Source organism: Leptonychotes weddellii, chromosome 14 (genome assembly GCF_054177405.1).
Source record: "Leptonychotes weddellii isolate Sample4059 chromosome 14, ASM5417740v2, whole genome shotgun sequence".
Classification (NCBI taxonomy): Eukaryota; Metazoa; Chordata; class Mammalia; order Carnivora; family Phocidae; genus Leptonychotes; species Leptonychotes weddellii.
The window spans coordinates 6,535,020-6,551,595 of NC_138382.1; the positions used below are offsets into that span (position 1 = coordinate 6,535,020).

At 35.8% G+C, this 16,576-nt stretch overlaps 1 protein-coding gene across 4 annotated transcripts in view; it reads left to right on the forward strand.

Annotated features, from left to right (window-relative positions):
• Window positions 1-16,576, forward strand: part of RFX3 (regulatory factor X3) — a 281,571-nt gene that overhangs the window by 1,179 nt on the left and 263,816 nt on the right. The window lies entirely within an intron of this gene.

A 16,576-nucleotide genomic window follows, 5' to 3' on the forward strand; every position in this document is an offset into this window, starting at 1 on the left:
GATGCAGGGCATCTGTGATACTTGGGTTAGTAGTTATTGACAGTGCTTTATCCTTCATGTGGAGATGGGAGGGGTAGTAGTGAGGTTCCATTTCACTTTGATGAACCTCCTTCCCCACAGTGGAGTGTTAACAGTTTTCATTGTGGTTAGGAGACTTTGTGTGTGATAAATAGGGAAAGGGCATAGGGAAGCTTTGTGAGAACTCAGTTTACAATGTTATTTGTGACAGCTGTAGTACTTTAAAGAGTTTTTTTTTTTCTTCATCTTCTCTGTTCCTTTTCCTTTGAGAGTTGAAATTGAAGTCAAGTTGTTCATAAAGAATGTATGAAGCTTCTCAACTTGAAACGTGTGTATATTTCACTTTCTTTGTGGTTGTTCAGATCTAGGCATGTGTGTACTTAACATATTCTTTTTTGTTTACTTTCTGGTTTTCTTTGGACAGTGACTTAAACGTGCTGACGAGAGAGAACTTTTTTCTTTTTAAGTCTGTCTTTTAAAAATCTATTTTTCTCTGTAGATTTGAATACTTAGCAGTCCTCAAGTAGTAGGGCTCTTGGCTAGAGGTAACCCAATTTTACAGATCCTGTAAATTTGTTCATTTTTCAGCCTCACATTTAATTAGTAGCTTATTGGTAAAGAGTTTGATAATGAACGTGTGCTAAAACAGATAGAGTGTGCTATTTTATTTGTACATATTGAAGTTTCCAATTTGGGATTTTAAAATACGTATTTAAACAGTCTTCTTTCTCACAGCAAACACATATTGATTTACCTAACAGAGAAGCCTGTGAATAATGTGACAGTATTAATTATTCTTGAGATTGTCAATGAGCAGGTTGGGTAATTGTAACACCATTAAGGCTAGTATTTTGTAAAATAAGAGTTGGGGTTTTCAAAAAACTTTTCCTCTTTCAATTCATTGCCTTGTGATTGCTGTTTTAACTGAGGATGAAAGAAGTCTTTCTCAGAGCACTCAAATTTCTTTATATTTATTCCCCAACCTGGGTTCCATGCAAATCTCTAATACTAACTTGTATTTTTTTTTTCTGTTCAGATGAGTGTCAAATGCCTGAACACTTTTGGATGGTGAAGCTCCTGGGTCCTATAAACTGTCTCTGAAGTTAATAGGAGTTTTGCTGTCTTGAGACAGTTTCAGACCTTATGCCATTTACATAATAGGTTTTCAGCTGAGTAGATTATATGCTTTAATGTTATGGTTTAATATTTTTATTTGCAGTGTCCAAGAACTTTTTTGAGGCATTTCACTCATTACAGTTATCCATAATTTAGATAATTTAGATTTTTCAGTCACAAGTTGATCTGAGAGCAGAACTTAAATTGAATTCTCTTACCCATTTTTAAAAGCACATAGGTGGTATAAAAGTTGCTGTATAAAAGAGGTGCTTTGGGCTCAAGTATGTCAGTGTTATTCATATGGATTGAGTAAATAGTCACTGGAAATACTGACGTAATGATAAATTTTAAAATTTAACACGAGGGTGAATACTTAGCATTTAGTTTCTTCTTTCTGTGATATTTTTCCTAGGAAGAACTATATTATGTATTGGCATTCTCCTGTGTTCTCAGTTTTTAGACTAATTAAAATCTGTGAAAGTGACCGTGCTTTAAAACAAAAAGTATTAAGTAGGAGTTACTTAAAACTTGTTTTGAATAGCTAAATATCTGTGATTCATTGTATGTCATAATGCCTATCTCAAGCTTTTGAGATTGTTTTGCCTATGAATTTCATTAAATGGTGTAGGCATATTTATGTAGTACATTTGTATGCATAAGATGGTACACTAAAATGCATTCCTAAAGTGCATCATTCCACAATGTTTTCATTATATGTGGTAGTTATGCCTAATTTAAAAAATAACAGTATTTCTCTAGTATTCAGATAATCCTGTATTCAGGTACTCAAAAGGTTTATGGTTTATAAATTTAACACCCTTTAACTCTAAACAAATATTGTGTACCCTAAACAAATTCAATGTGGTTAACTTTTTACCATTAAAAAATTAGCGGTTAAAAAAATGAATAAATCATTAGTCAAGATAGAGTCAATGTATTATGTAAATGATGATATGTTACTTTTTGGTAACATTGTTTATTCTTGAGAAAGCTGATGTTGTGAGTGCTTTTCTCTAAACTTCCAAATGAAGAAATTAGTAGATGGAGTATGATTTTGCTGTTCAAATTTTTAAAGTGTAAGAGAGAGAGAGAGAGTGTGTGTGTGTGTGTGTGTTTAAAAGGGTGAATGTAGCATCATGTGTATGAGAAGAGTTAAAAAAAAACAACACATCTTTCCTGCACAGGCTAATGGGAGTGGTACTTTGTTCTTGGCATATATAGTGCAACTGGGTTACAAGAAATGAGAATACCAAAGAAGTAAGCTTTTAAACTGTGAAGAGTCTTCAAGGAAGTAAACCTTTAAATTAAAATGAGTCTGCTAGTTGTTTGTTTGTTTTGATCCTGAACATTAGACAAAAATGCTCTACTTCCAGTTACTTAAAAGAAAAAAAACAAAACAACTTAGTTTCCCTAATGGAATCATTTGCCTTTAACTGTTGGGCGTAGATTCCCAGTGGCCACGGCAAAACAGATTTTACATTCCTCTCTGTTCACAGGTGCATAGTGTTCCCATATTTTGGAAATCCAACATTAAGTGGATTTGACTAAATCTAGCTTGTTAGGGACAGGTGGTTGCTTTAATCAGGTGTCACTTTCATTTCTAGTGCTTTGTGTTGGGACTTCCAGTGGTTCACAAAAGGGCTGTCTGAAGCAGTTCTTTGCTTTTGTCCTTAGTAAAATATACTTTTGGAGGTAATTATTTTCCTAGGAAGTTTCTTTCTTTAAGTAGAAGTTTTGAACTATTCAAATTAAGATCCATAATGTGATTAACATACTTTTATTTCTGATTATCATTCTATTTTCAAGCTGTATAAGTTATATAAGCACTTTACACAATCAAATCAAAATTATCTGAAGCAAAAAGCCAAGGAAGATTTAAATAAAGTGAAATTTGGTTAACATGACAACCTAATTTTTGCCATGCTATCCTTAAAGAATTTTTTTTGACAGCATTATTTTAATTTGAATAAGTATTGGAAACCGATATTGTTTTTGTTTATTATTTTAAATATTTTCAAACTAAAGCATTTTCCGGACCCACTTCAATTGTTACTAACATTTCTAGTGGTCTTTTTAAGTGAAAATTGTTTTTAAGCATTAATGTTTAAATATATGTACTGGAGTAAATAAAAGAGTATCAACTGATTGATTTCTAAGGTTCATTTTTACTTTGATTCTATCCTTTTTTGTGGGAATTTTATACATCTTAGAACAGATGCAGCAGAGGGTGCTGTGCTGTTTGCAACATGAGATTATCATCACTAGAAACGTGAACTGATTAGAACTTTTATTTAAAGAAAAAATGTTAATTATATATGCATTCAAGCATATAATAGCCTTATTTCTATTGAGTTTACATTTAATACACTGTCTTAATTGGCAGTTTTGTACCAAAGCCTGTCTCTGTACTGGTATAATATATATTGGCACAACATAAAATAATATCAAGATTGATACTTTGGCATAGTTTGAATATCAGCATTAGTCCTTTAGGTATATACATTGATCATCTTCCTATGCAAGTATGTCAATCTCTGTTTCAAAAATTTAGGTTAACCTGAGAATCATACTATTTTGTCAGTATGGTTCTGTACTCCATAGATTGGGTATTGTTGGAATATATGGATATATTGTAAATTCTTAAAACTTTTTTATATGGTATAATTGATGATAGGCTTTTACAGTATGATTTTTAAAAACTACCTCAAAAATATAAGTGGTAATAATAGTTGTCAGGCTAATTAAATCAACAACAATAATAATATTAAAAATTTGTCTGGAGAATTCAGTCCCCACTTGATCCTGTCGAAGTAGTCTTGTTTGACTATTTAATTTGGCTTTATTACCTGAAAAGTTTTAGATTCTTTGCCTTGCTCTGTGCCATATACTTCTAAACTACAGATGGTTGGATATTGTTTTCTGTATCTGAATATTTGTTTAGTGTGATTTTTTTTTTTTTAGGAGAACCATTGAATTCAGTTTCTTGGGCTCTTCTTGCATCATTGACTTTCCTCCTTCAGCAGTATATACTCCAAAAGACAAATACTGAAACAGTGGTAGTCAGTGTCTTTTTCAAGGAAAATTAGAAAGATACAGTTATATAAGTTTTTTTCCTCCGGATAACAGATTTTTGGATTGATCTATACTATTATCCCACATTTAACTATAATCAGCAAAATGTGATATTTTTTAAAAGTCCATTTATAGGACATAGTACTTCATGTGTTGGAATGTCACAAAGAGTTAGAAACATCAGTAGAGAATAACTTTTTAAACACTAGTTTTGTTACGTTAGGCATTTTTCTTTTACATTGTGGTCTTGCAGTTTACCAGTTAGTTTCTGCCATTAAGATTTTTAAAGTGTATGAGATTGTTTTAAAACCTTTGTATTTGAAGTTTTATATTTCATATCAAGGTACAGGATGTACTTAATGAAAACAAATCAGTTAAAAATGGAAATATATTTAGAGTACCAAATAGGTATATGTTTTGTCCTTTAAATGGAGTTATGGGATAAGGATATTGGCTAAGAACACAGCCTTAGGGTCAGGTTTCAGATGATCTTATTAGCTGTGGGACTTTGGACAAGTTATTGAGCTTAACTTAGCCTCAGTTTTCTCATCTGAAAAATAGGATCTACGTTACCTGCCTTACAGGGTTTTGTGAAGGTTGACAATAATTTATGTAATGTGCTTTGCTCAGTATTTGATAACAGGGTACATGCTTGATACATGTTGATTCTTATTATGAGAGACTACTGAGAAGATACTTCTTTAAATCTTTATGCCATCTAAGAGTTCTTTTAAAATGTTCCTGATCATCACCTCAGTGGGCCCTAAGTTTTGAAAGATTTTGCCCAGTAGTGTATACTCATTAAGTAACTATTATCTCCTCCCCAAGACATGAATCAATTTGGATTACTACTTGATAACCAGTCTTGTTATTACACTGGATTAATAGCATGTTAGCCCAAAGTTATGTTTTGGTTTTACTCTGCAGCCTGATTATAATGGCATTCTTTTACTACATTTGGATAAATCTCCTGGTCCAGGGATCTCAGCCTGAGAACTCATAATGCAGCATTTCATAAACTCTAACAATTCCCATTGTCCATTTCGTCATCCAATTTATATTTTCCTTTTCACATCTGTTATACATGAATTCATTTGAAAACATTTTGTGCCCTTTTTAATGGACTTTATATAAAATGTAGTCATTAATATATAATGACAATAAATAGCTGTATAAAGATGAGTTCATTGAGGACTTATTCTACAATTTTATAATGCACTGCTGAGAATCATCTTACTAAGGGTGGAAAAATGTGTGAGGTCACCACTTGTATACCTGTAGCCATAAGGAAATTTGGAATAATTTGCCAACCCCAATCTTGAGGTATAAAGTAACCTTGGAATGTTATGCAGTAAAACATAATGTGAAATTAGAGAGGAAAAATGTCATCTCTGGTGCTCTTTCCTTGGCTCTCAAGGATGTTTAAAGAAACAGTTGGCTGCTCAACTGTCTAACATTGCTATCTAGTAATTTGCTATATATCTTTTTTTCTAAGCATTTTGACTGAGAATGATTTTTTTTTTTTCCCATTTTAGAGTGATCTAGATTAGCTAGTCCTGATCTTTCTCAAACTGGAAATGTGATTTATACGACCCAGTTGAAAGTTGACGACTCAAAACCGCGTGTCATCTTTCTTGCTGAAGCCTTGTATAGCACATGGCTTTCCTGCCTGCCTCGCTCATCTTAACCTGTTCTCGTTCTCCCCAGTCCTGCTAAGTGTTTAATTATATGACTCCTTTTACATTGTTTTTATAGACAGTCCCAATATATGAAGTAGCAGGCTCTCAGCTCAGCCATCTCCTCTGCTTTTTTTCCAGTGAATTTCACACCCATTTTTAAAAGGAACTTTTGGGAAAAAGCCAGGGAATGTGACTTAGATGGCCAGGTTATACCGTCGTTATTTTCTTACAGGTTCTATCTGTCTGACTGCCCTCTTGAACAAATACGTATCCTTGTTCCACTAATGATGTAACCTGAGCATGATTTTGCTCCAGGAGGCTCCCGTCCTAGCCCTGGCTAGGTACTGGCCTCTGGCTAAGCACTTTAGTTTGAATCTCTCGTCTAGCCCCCAAACACTATGTTTGCACATCACATATGTCTGCCCATTGCTGACTCTTAATCCCTAGATACTTCTTTCTCACTACTTTTATTAGAGGCTGTAATACCCAGTCAGTACTGCTTGCCTTTGCTTTGCTCAGTCGGGACGACCAGACGTTCTTGATCCTGTTGAGGCAAAAATGGGGAAGGGCTGGTAGGAGCTGAGCCCAGGAAAACGAAGAGTGAGGTGGCTCATCTGAAAATGAAAGTGCATTAGCTGGTGAGAGGAGACAGATCCATGGAGAAGGGGTGTGGACGGAGAGAGGGGGATGACACTGAGAAACAAAGGTCTTCAGAAGTGCCGGCCAAAGGACGGGACAGAAGAGAGAACCCGAGTCTGTTGGGGGACTCAGTGTAACACTAACTGTAAAACCTTGGGCTGCTCACTTCAACCCTCCAGGTCTCAGTTTCTCTGTCTGTAAAATGAAACAGTAGGGCTGTGTGATCTCTCAAGCCCTCTAGTCCAGGATTCCATGGCAAGATTGGCACTGGGAAAAGGGAAACACAATAACAGGGAGCCAGGAATTGGTGTTTCCTTGTCCGATGGGCCAAGAGGCTGGCATTTTGCTCGCCTGTTCTTTCTTCTGCTAAGAACAACAGAGAAGGAAAACCCAGAGCCTGGGTTCATAATGGCCATACCTACGGCACAGTCTCAGAAGGTCCCACCATTTCAGTGGCCCCCACAGGGAGCTGTGGCCAAGTGCCCTGGTTTGCTCACCCACATAGGAATTAGCTGAGCCTCACAGCTTGAGATCCTGCCGAGCCAGCTCCTCTATGTCTGTGTGCCAGACAAGTGGCTGACAGTTGGGGCTCCTGCCTGTTGCTCACCAATGAGATATTTAAAACGGGACATAATTTCCCAAGTCTGTGGATAGGCAGTTTGATGGAGGGAGAGAGGGAAGGAGGGAGGAGAGGGCATAGCGTGAGCTCTCTCATCAGAAGCAATACAAATTTAGGTTTCTCTTTGTCTCATTTTTACCATTTCTCCCCAGTTATTATAGCCTTGACTTTTTCTTCTCTTCATGCTATTCAGCTGCTTTTGAAAAGAGCTAAAGTCCTGTCAAGGAGTCTGGGCAAGTGCCTTTGGATTACTTTGGGGCCCTGCTCTGGGAAGCATTCCCCTCATCTACGCTCGTATTCTTTTCTATTTTTCCATCGGTGATACTTACTGCTTTCTTCCCCTGAATATTGTTTATACTTAAATAATCGTTCTTCTTATTCAGGTTTGGTGGCAGAAAAAATATTGTGTCTTTTGGTCAAGAAGTATGCCTCTTCATAAAATTTTACTTTAATGTCAATTTGGCAACTAGACTTCAAGATTTTAGAGCATTGCAGACTGCGGAAAGAAGCATATTTTGCATTAGTTCAAGATAAGTCTTATGTTCTGCTGTATCTCACCTCTTTTACCAATCTAATAAGTGTATGGAAGAGTAATAGATTGTAATTATCTTTTACAACTTTTAAAACTATTTTGAACGATTGTTTTTTTATTGATTAATATAAACATATTCAAGTGTCTGAACTGTGTCCAGATTCCGACACTTTATAGCTTTTTGTAATTTCAAATGTAATAACTATCTCTCTTAAAAATGGATCTGGCCTTCTTTAGTCTCAGTCAACATAATTTACTTTAATGTGCAAAACCATTATAGAAAGTCCTTGTTTATCACTTGTTTCTTTCTTTCATGCTTTAGTTGCGGGTCGGTAGGTGAGGGAGGTTACTGGAGAGAGGCAGGAAGAAGAGATACATTTAGAAATCATATCCTGTTTTCATTGTTAAATACCAGTGCACTGCATGCTTACCCAGTCCTTTTTTTCTGTACTGGAAAGTTTTGGTGGGAGTGGGGTTTGATGTGGGAACTCTGGACATGGGGAGGGGGAGACAGAAGTGACTCAGGTCATCCAGTGTTTCTTCCACTTTTCTTTGCTTTTCAGCTGTAGTGTTGTACAGAGTACACGTACTTTTGTGAGAATAGGGTCTTACTACTTCCTATTTATCAGTGATCCTTTTCTCCTTAGAGACTGCCTCTATCTGGATATATCTATTTCTTAGTGCATTAGTAGATGTGCAATAATATTCTTCTAAGGAGCCTATATTGTGATTTGGTCATGCACAGTTTTTTAGAAAGGTAGGGATAAAAGAAAGGAGTATTGCGAAAATCTAGTTTATGTGCCAGATAATGGAAATGGCGTTTCAGATCCACCTCTCTACATTTGCTTGGGTAGATTGTTTTGTGAATGTATTTTTTTGCAATAGAACCTAGGTTTTTCCCCCTGCTCCTATTTAGGCTGACATTTTAAAGAACCAAAGAATATAATCTCTCACATCAGGCTTTCGCTGATTGGCATCTGATTATGTCTGATGACAGTCTCGGAGATGAGTTTTAATGAAGTGTCGGTGTAAAGGTCATTAATAAAAAAACACATGAAAAGATACTATTCTAGTGGTCTTAAAATCACCTTTACCATTTTAAATGTACAGAATGTGTTTTGATGTGGCATAATGAAAACCCACCAGGAAAAAACTAATACACAGTCACCAGATAAAGTTAGAATTCTTTGCTTTATAACAAGGTCATATTGCATGCTTCTAAATGACATTTTAAAACATTTTGTTTAAAAAGTCATTTTACATTTTTAGGGTGTACATATATTAAGAAAAACAATTCAGCTTATATATTGTGTTTTGTGTATATGTGTGTTTGTGTGTGTGTAGGTCTTTAGGAAGTCATTTTAATGTATGTTTTGCTTGGTGTTTCAGAACTTTGGTCAGACATTTGCTCACTAGTTTTTGCATTATACATATCTTGTAACAGTATTAGGAACCACTCTAGTGCTGTTTTCTTGAGGCACAGAAAATTGAGTGAAATGTTTGACTTAAGTTCTTTGAATGACCTTTGCGATTTGGGGAACAACTTTTAATAGTGCTTCACATTTTATGATGATTTTTAGAGGCTACCTTTAGTTAACCAAAGGCCATAAATGCTGAAGTTGAATTCATTGTAGTTAAAGACAAAAATTGTAATTCATTCCAATTAGAGTAGATTAAGATATTATACTGCTGGATCAACATTTGATCTGTTCCTTTATTTTTAGAAGTCTGCCGAGTTTTGAAATTTAAAACCTTTTAAATAATGTTGAATGAGTAGTGCTCATGTGGATGTGGATTTATATTTCAGTAAAGGTTTGAGAGCCATATGGCTTGGAAGTGAAGTGGGATTTTGTTTCTGAAATTGGAAGGTGATGCATTTTAATATTTTGATTGAGCTAGACTTGCTTGAGCATTTATTAGTTTTGATAGAAATGCAAGTGACCGTGCACTGGAGATGCAGATCAGAGTATTGGTGAGGAGGTCATTGTAGCCGTCCTGAAACTTCATTCACCTCCAGTTCTGGTGCCCTTGATAAATTTTGAAATAAAAGCTTCTTTCTTGGATAATATAAGTTTCTTCTGTTGTGTTCTTGTTAATTTTCTTTGCTGTCTGGGCTTTGGAAGTTCCAGTTTAGCTTTTGGTTTATAAACCTTAGGAAGAATGCCAAGAGATGACACCCCATGCCCAGAACAACACCTTGATCTGAGGGAATGGGGTAAGAATGAGGGTGAATCAGGTAAATCTAAAATTTGATTCAAAAGCGTGCTAACAGAGGCCTCAGGTAATTGGGTACATTTGTCTGTAAGCTTGTAGTTCTATGGTGTTGCCCTTTAGCTTTATTTTTGGATGAGGAATTAAAGGATTTATATCAAGTTGTATTTAGTGCCTGTATTATTTTGGTTAATTTAGGAATCCTCAAGACTCAGGGTTTCATTGTTGGGGCTGCATCATGGGAATATTGTATTATTCTCTCCACTTTTGTGTGAGCTGAAAATTTCCACAATAAAATTTTTTTCAAATTAAAAAAATAAAAGGGAGAAATAAGGTATTAGACCAAAATTACATATTCCCAGCTGTGTGAACATATTTCTTAAGGTTTCAAATTGTAGAGGGCTACAAAAATGACAGAGATGATATTTGGGAACCAAAAAGGACAAAAAGGGTAGAAGGAGATACTGAAAATGTAGTTAGATGAAATTAGTGGAGAATTCTGAAGTAGTGATAAAAATAAAGTGGATAAATCAGAGTTTGATTGGCGAGATAATTTGTTGGATGAACAGTTGTTATTTTTGCCTTATTGTGATTTTGACTAATAGGGAATGCTTGTACTTTGTTGAAAATATTTATAATATTTTGTTGAAAATGTTTATAGTAAGGCTGTGGGACCTTTGTTATTGCTTGGGGTCTAACTTTTACTTAAGGTTGTATATAGAAAAGCATTAAGTTGAGATGTTGCATCGGAGTTGCCTTGTATTTATTTTGTTATTACAAAGTTATATAATAGTATATAAAATATACAAAATTGATATATTCAACAGGGATCTTATTAGCTTATCTGGTATCTAAAGCAGTTTACAGTTGGGAGGACAGTATATAGTGGAAAACTGTATACCAGGGGTGCCTGGGTGGCTCAGTCGGTTAAGCATCTGCCTTCAGCTCAAATCATGATCCCAGGGTCCTGGGATCGAGCTCTGCTTTGGGCTCCCTGCTCAGTGGAGAGCCTGCTTCTTCTCCCTCTGCCCCTCCCCCTGCTTGTGCGCACTCTCTCTCTCTCACTTGCTCTATCTCAAATAAATAAATAAAATCTTAAAAAAAAGAAAACTGTATACCATAAACGTATATATTCTTAAAACTTCCTTATTTTGGAATTTTTTAAAACTCACATTGAAGTAGAGAGAACAGGATAATGAACCCCTCCCCCGTGCCCAACACACGTATTTAACAATACCTTCTCTTGTTCTTATAGCTATATAATTTGAAATATTTGTTTATTGAAATAAACTTGAATCCCTCCTTATTCTGTGTTTCTCTGAAAAAAAATTAAATTTAACGTTAAGAAAGACTCAGTGGAGGCTTGAAACAATGCTTACATTCTGTTTAAGACAGAATAGTTGAGAGTGATTGATCTTCATCAATCCTCATGTTGTTTCTTCTCAGAAACACATTTCTAAATCAGGAAGTTTGTTCTCAGTTATTTGTCAAGTGTTTTGCTTCATAATTCCAGGCTCTCCTACTTGAAATCTGACCTATCATTATAAAAGGGAGGAAGGGCAAGGACAGCAGCTCATGTTTGCAGGACAGAGGAAGACCGCTGTGTGAGATGCACCTCTCGGGGGTGAAATGGTGTTAATCTTTTGTATATCATTCTTGTAACCTGTGTGTAGGTAAATTTGAATGAGCTGTTACAGCCATTTTGTAAGTTGATCAGGGAAGAGAACCAACTACTAAGATACTCGGTTCAGAGTTAGCAGCTCTGTTATGGGACATAATGGAATATAAAGGAAGAGACATCCATTGGTGAGAGCTGATATATTGATGACTTAGGCCACCATTCAAAGCAGTTTAATATCTTCCGATTTACTGCCTCAGGGAATGAGGAGGGTTCCTTAGTTTTTTTATCTGACTGAGGTCAGGTATGAAAGAAGCTTATTTTCTAATGCTAGAGTCTATAGCAAAGAAAAAAAATCCATTATTCATGTTGGAAATTATTCTGTAATGAGCAGACTAATACATATAACAAACAATGATTAATGGCATTTTAATAAACAACACAAAATGTAGACCTAAATCTCTTTATTCAAAAGCTGATGTTTTCTTGTTGTTTAAATTTAATTAAATGAATAAGGCATGAAGAAGTAAAATCATTACATTAAATAAGGCCTGCATTTTTTGGTTATGTAACTTTAATTGCTAAACTTCTCTCTGATCCAAAAGGTGCCATAGAGGGGCACCTGGGTGGCTCAGTTGGTTAAGCATCCAACTCTTGATTTCAGCTCAGGTCATGGTGTCAGGGTCGTGAGATCGAGCCTGAGCCCCTAGTTGGGCTCTGCGCTGGGTGTGGAGTCTGCTTAAGGTTCTTTCCCTCCTCCCCTTCACAACCCCCCACGTTTTCTTCCCTCTTAAAAAAAAAAGACAAACAGTTCCATAGAAATATATATGACTTAATAAAATATTTTCAGTCTTTTAAAATATTTCTGCTACAGGTGACTACTAGCCAGACAGAATGGTAAAGTGACATAAAATATCCAAAGTCATGTGCTAATTAGATGATCTTATCCCATAACTAAACTACCATTTCTTTTCTCAAAGGGTTATAGTTCATTCTTTCTGCCATTAAGAAACATGTGAGTTATAGATTCTAATAACATTTAAATTATTAGATTCTCATATATCTAAGCTTTCCAAAAGTAGATAGAAGATGTGATGTATACAAGAGAATGCCAGTATAAAGTTTAATCAGCCGGTGTTTGAACAAAACATAAATGTAACCTTGCAAAACAAATGATGGAGTACACGTTAATTTCACTCATACTTACACAGAAGATTTTATTATGAATTTAATGCAACATCAGTGTAAACATTTTTGTAATAACGTTTTCTGTGCTGTTCAGATACCTCAGCATCAAAGTATAATGTTCTTTGGCATTTTATTATTTTACATTCAGTATAGTGTCCGTAAAAGCACTGGTAATTTTCTTCTAGCGTTTAGAAGTTTTTTAAAAATGTGACTACTCCATTTATGTCCTAGAACGTAATTTAAAAACAAGCCCTTTCCAGTGTGAAAAATGTAATATTGGTCACTTACTCCACTTACTCTGTACTGGAGTAACTTCCCAAGAGCAAACAGCTTAATATTCTAATTTGGAAGAACACCGTGTACAGAAAAGCTTTATCCAGGAATTGTTATTTCAGAACTTGACCCTGTGTGCAGAGCAGTTAACCTTTTGGGTCTGGAGCTGGAACCTCAGACCCCCTGTGATAAGTGTCTTCCTCCCTCGGGCTCAACTTCAGCCTCTCTCCCTGTTTCTGCTGGACTGTTGTACCACCTTCTTCCATCGCCCCTTTAGTTTGTCTGGCTCTGCACAGCTGACCAAAGGGGGCATCCAGGGTGCTAGAATAGAGATTAAAGAGGGGAAACAATTTGTCACTAGAGCGACACACATGCTTCTAAATGGCACAAGTGTGTGGGATTCCAGTAGGCATAATTAGGATGGTTTATTTTAGAATCAGGATTTTTAAGTTAGAACAGACATTAGAGATTATATGGGCCAATCGCTCCCTCTCCCCACGCTTATTTATTTATTTATTTTTTGGTAGAAAAAGCAAATTAAAGTTTTATAATCCTGTAAGGTTTGAAGACATATCTTAATTTTTTATTATTCCCAACCGTAAGGTTTGGCATGCAGTTCATTCTTCAATGGCTTTGTCTTAGAATGACATAGAAATCACATTTGAAAATATTTTTCCAAATCATAAATAGGCTGTGTATTAAGGGGAAATCTCATATTTGCTGGCTTTTCAAAAAACAGAATGTTACATATGTTTGGATTTCTCCTTGCTGGGTATTAGTGATGTATGTTGTAATCAATGTACTCGTGTAAATAATTCTCACACTGGGCTTGCACCTCTGCTTTCTTGATGAGGGTAACAGTGGTACTAATCATCCTAAAGAGCATTGTAAAAAACCCGGCAAATTACTAATTTTAAAAAACGGAAACATTTGTTCCTGTAGGTCACTCAGACAGAACAGAAGTAAAATGTTGGCAGCTGCTGTCGGTGGTACAAGCTGAGACTTGCCCGCTGGGCTTTACAGGTGTCGTGGTGCTCAGTAGGGGAACCAACAGAATGAGAATGTGCAGGGACTGCCCTTTCTTCCACAGCAACCAGAAGCAGAACAGCAGTCATGCTATGCTATGACTTCTTATTTCCTTAATCTGAATTTTTGGAAGGATATGTTGTTTACTGATTAATAGTAGGGGACTGGCAGGAATAAGTAATTACCAAGATTTTGTCTTATTTTATCGTGTGTGTGCGTTATGTAAGTAAATCTGTGAGGTCACACTTGAACTTTGTTTTGGTACCCTATTTTGTGATAAAGATGCACAATCTGAGCGCTAGCCCTGTTGATTATTTGAAACCATCCGTCCAAGAGAGACCAAGAAAATGACAACTGAACTTTCTAGCAGCAACCTGATGCTCTTACCAGCCTCATTTGTGGTACCAAATCTGAAAGGATACATTTATATAAAACAGGAGTCGGTTTCCTATAGGGGAAAACCATTTGTCATTTGCTCTTAACAAGGTAAGTCCCCATGGACAAACCTTTCTTGTAAAACTGTTCCCTTTGGATTTATCTTCACCTTCAACAAAAAGACATAGGATAAACAAAGGTATGATGAAATATTAGTTAGCTCTTGCATTTTTGCCTAGAAGTTCCTCATTCTTAGTCTTTATGGTTTCTTTTTTTTTAATTTAATGCTGCGGTTTCATCTGAATTGAGAGACTCAGAATACAATGCATTAATTTGAATTTGCTTTCTATTAAATGAAGAAAAGCTTTTTTTGGGGGGGTGGAGATCTAAATCATTTACTTTAGAGTGAACTGTATTCCTGATCTGCCAACGTACCTATTGGTTGGAAGGAAAAATACAAATATTAAGAGTGTAATTCAGATGAAAAGAGTGCTAGATTCTTGGAAGTCTTAAACTGAGATTTGAATATAGAAATTCAGTAACTGTAGTACCTAAATACTAGGCTGCTGTATTTGTTGGATATAAAGGGGAAGAATCTAAAACATGGAATATATTCTTAATATTTTATGAATTTATAATCTGGATAAAATTTTACTGAAAGTGTCTCTAAATATGGATTAATAGAATCCTTTAAAACGAAGGTACTTGGGATGTTTTCAAGTAGCCCGGAGTTTTATGTTTCTTCGGGTCAGTGTATTTTAGGATTTCCACGTTGCCTACTCTGCAGAATCATTTAAGAAATATTCACCGAGTGCCTTAAAACCATGAGAGTGCTGTTAGGAAGCATACAGTCTCGTGTACATTTTCAAACTCACACTCACCACTCTGCTCTCTAGCTTCTCTTTCCTGGCCCGGGCTGGTGTGTGGGTGTTGCGGAATTGGTTAAGAGCATCAACTTCAGAATGCACAGCCCTGGGTTTGAATTTCAGGTCTGCTACTGATTAGTAGTTTCATCTTAGGCAGATTACTCAAACTCTGTGAAATTTAGGCCTAATAAGATCTACCTTCAAAAGATTGTTTTAAAGATTCCATCAGAGGACATCGGCAAACCACACTGTGTCTGACACATCAGGGCTCAGTACAATTCTGCCTGGTCATTTCTCTATAACTTAGCTCTCCTCCTTTATTCTGCTTAGAATATGTTTCCCACCCGAGTTAAATTCATCTTTCCTAAATTAGAGTGGTTCCTAACTTGAAGAGTTCACTTCTAATGAATGTCTTACCCTGCTACTGATTGGGAATTGTGATTTATATTGTTGTTTATAAATATTTGATCTTTCCAGATTGTTTTTGAGCTTCCTGAAGGCAGAGGACTACATGATAGTTTAACTTAGCACAAAGCCCAATGTCCTTTCCTAGTAGAAGTAATCAGTGAGTAATTATTAAACCTCAGATTATCTTCATTTCTGATCAAATTATAGAAAACAGCGTTAACCATTTAATGATTTTGTGTAGCCCTGATTTTATAATGACCAGAGGAATGCTTTTTTTTTTCTCCAAATGGATTTGTTTCCTATTTTTTTAGAAATGGATTTAATGGCATAAATTCATGAATTTTGGATATTTCTTCAAATACAGCATCATCTTATAGTAGATTTTGGCTGACCTTAAGTCTCTTTTTCTTTTACCTTTTCGGATGATATTTTGTTAACTAACTCTGTAGGTATATATGAATTTCATACTTGTACGTGTGTGTGTGTGTGTGTGTCTATGAAATTTTAGACTTGCCTGGGATTTCCTTAGTGTCTGTTAAAACTAATTTCTTAGTTTCAGAAGTTGGTGAGTGCCTTTTAGGATCCAGTACCTTCTTCCTTTTTTCTGGTTGTGGCAGGGTACAGGAATTCCTTTTTATTTATTTTTTTCCCCCTACTTTTTTTTTTTAATTTTTTTATTCTTATGTTAATCCCCATACATTACATCATTAGTTTTTGATGTAGTGTTCCATGATTCATTGTTTGTGTATAACACCCAGTGCTCCATGCAGAACGTGCCCTCCTTAATACCCATCACCAGGCTAACCCATCCCCCCACCCCTCTCCCCTCTAGAACCCTCAGTTTGTTTCTCAGAGTCCATCGTCTCTCATGGTTCATCTCCCCCTCCGATTTCCCCCCCTTCATTCTTCCCCTCCTGCTATCTTCTTCTTCTTCTT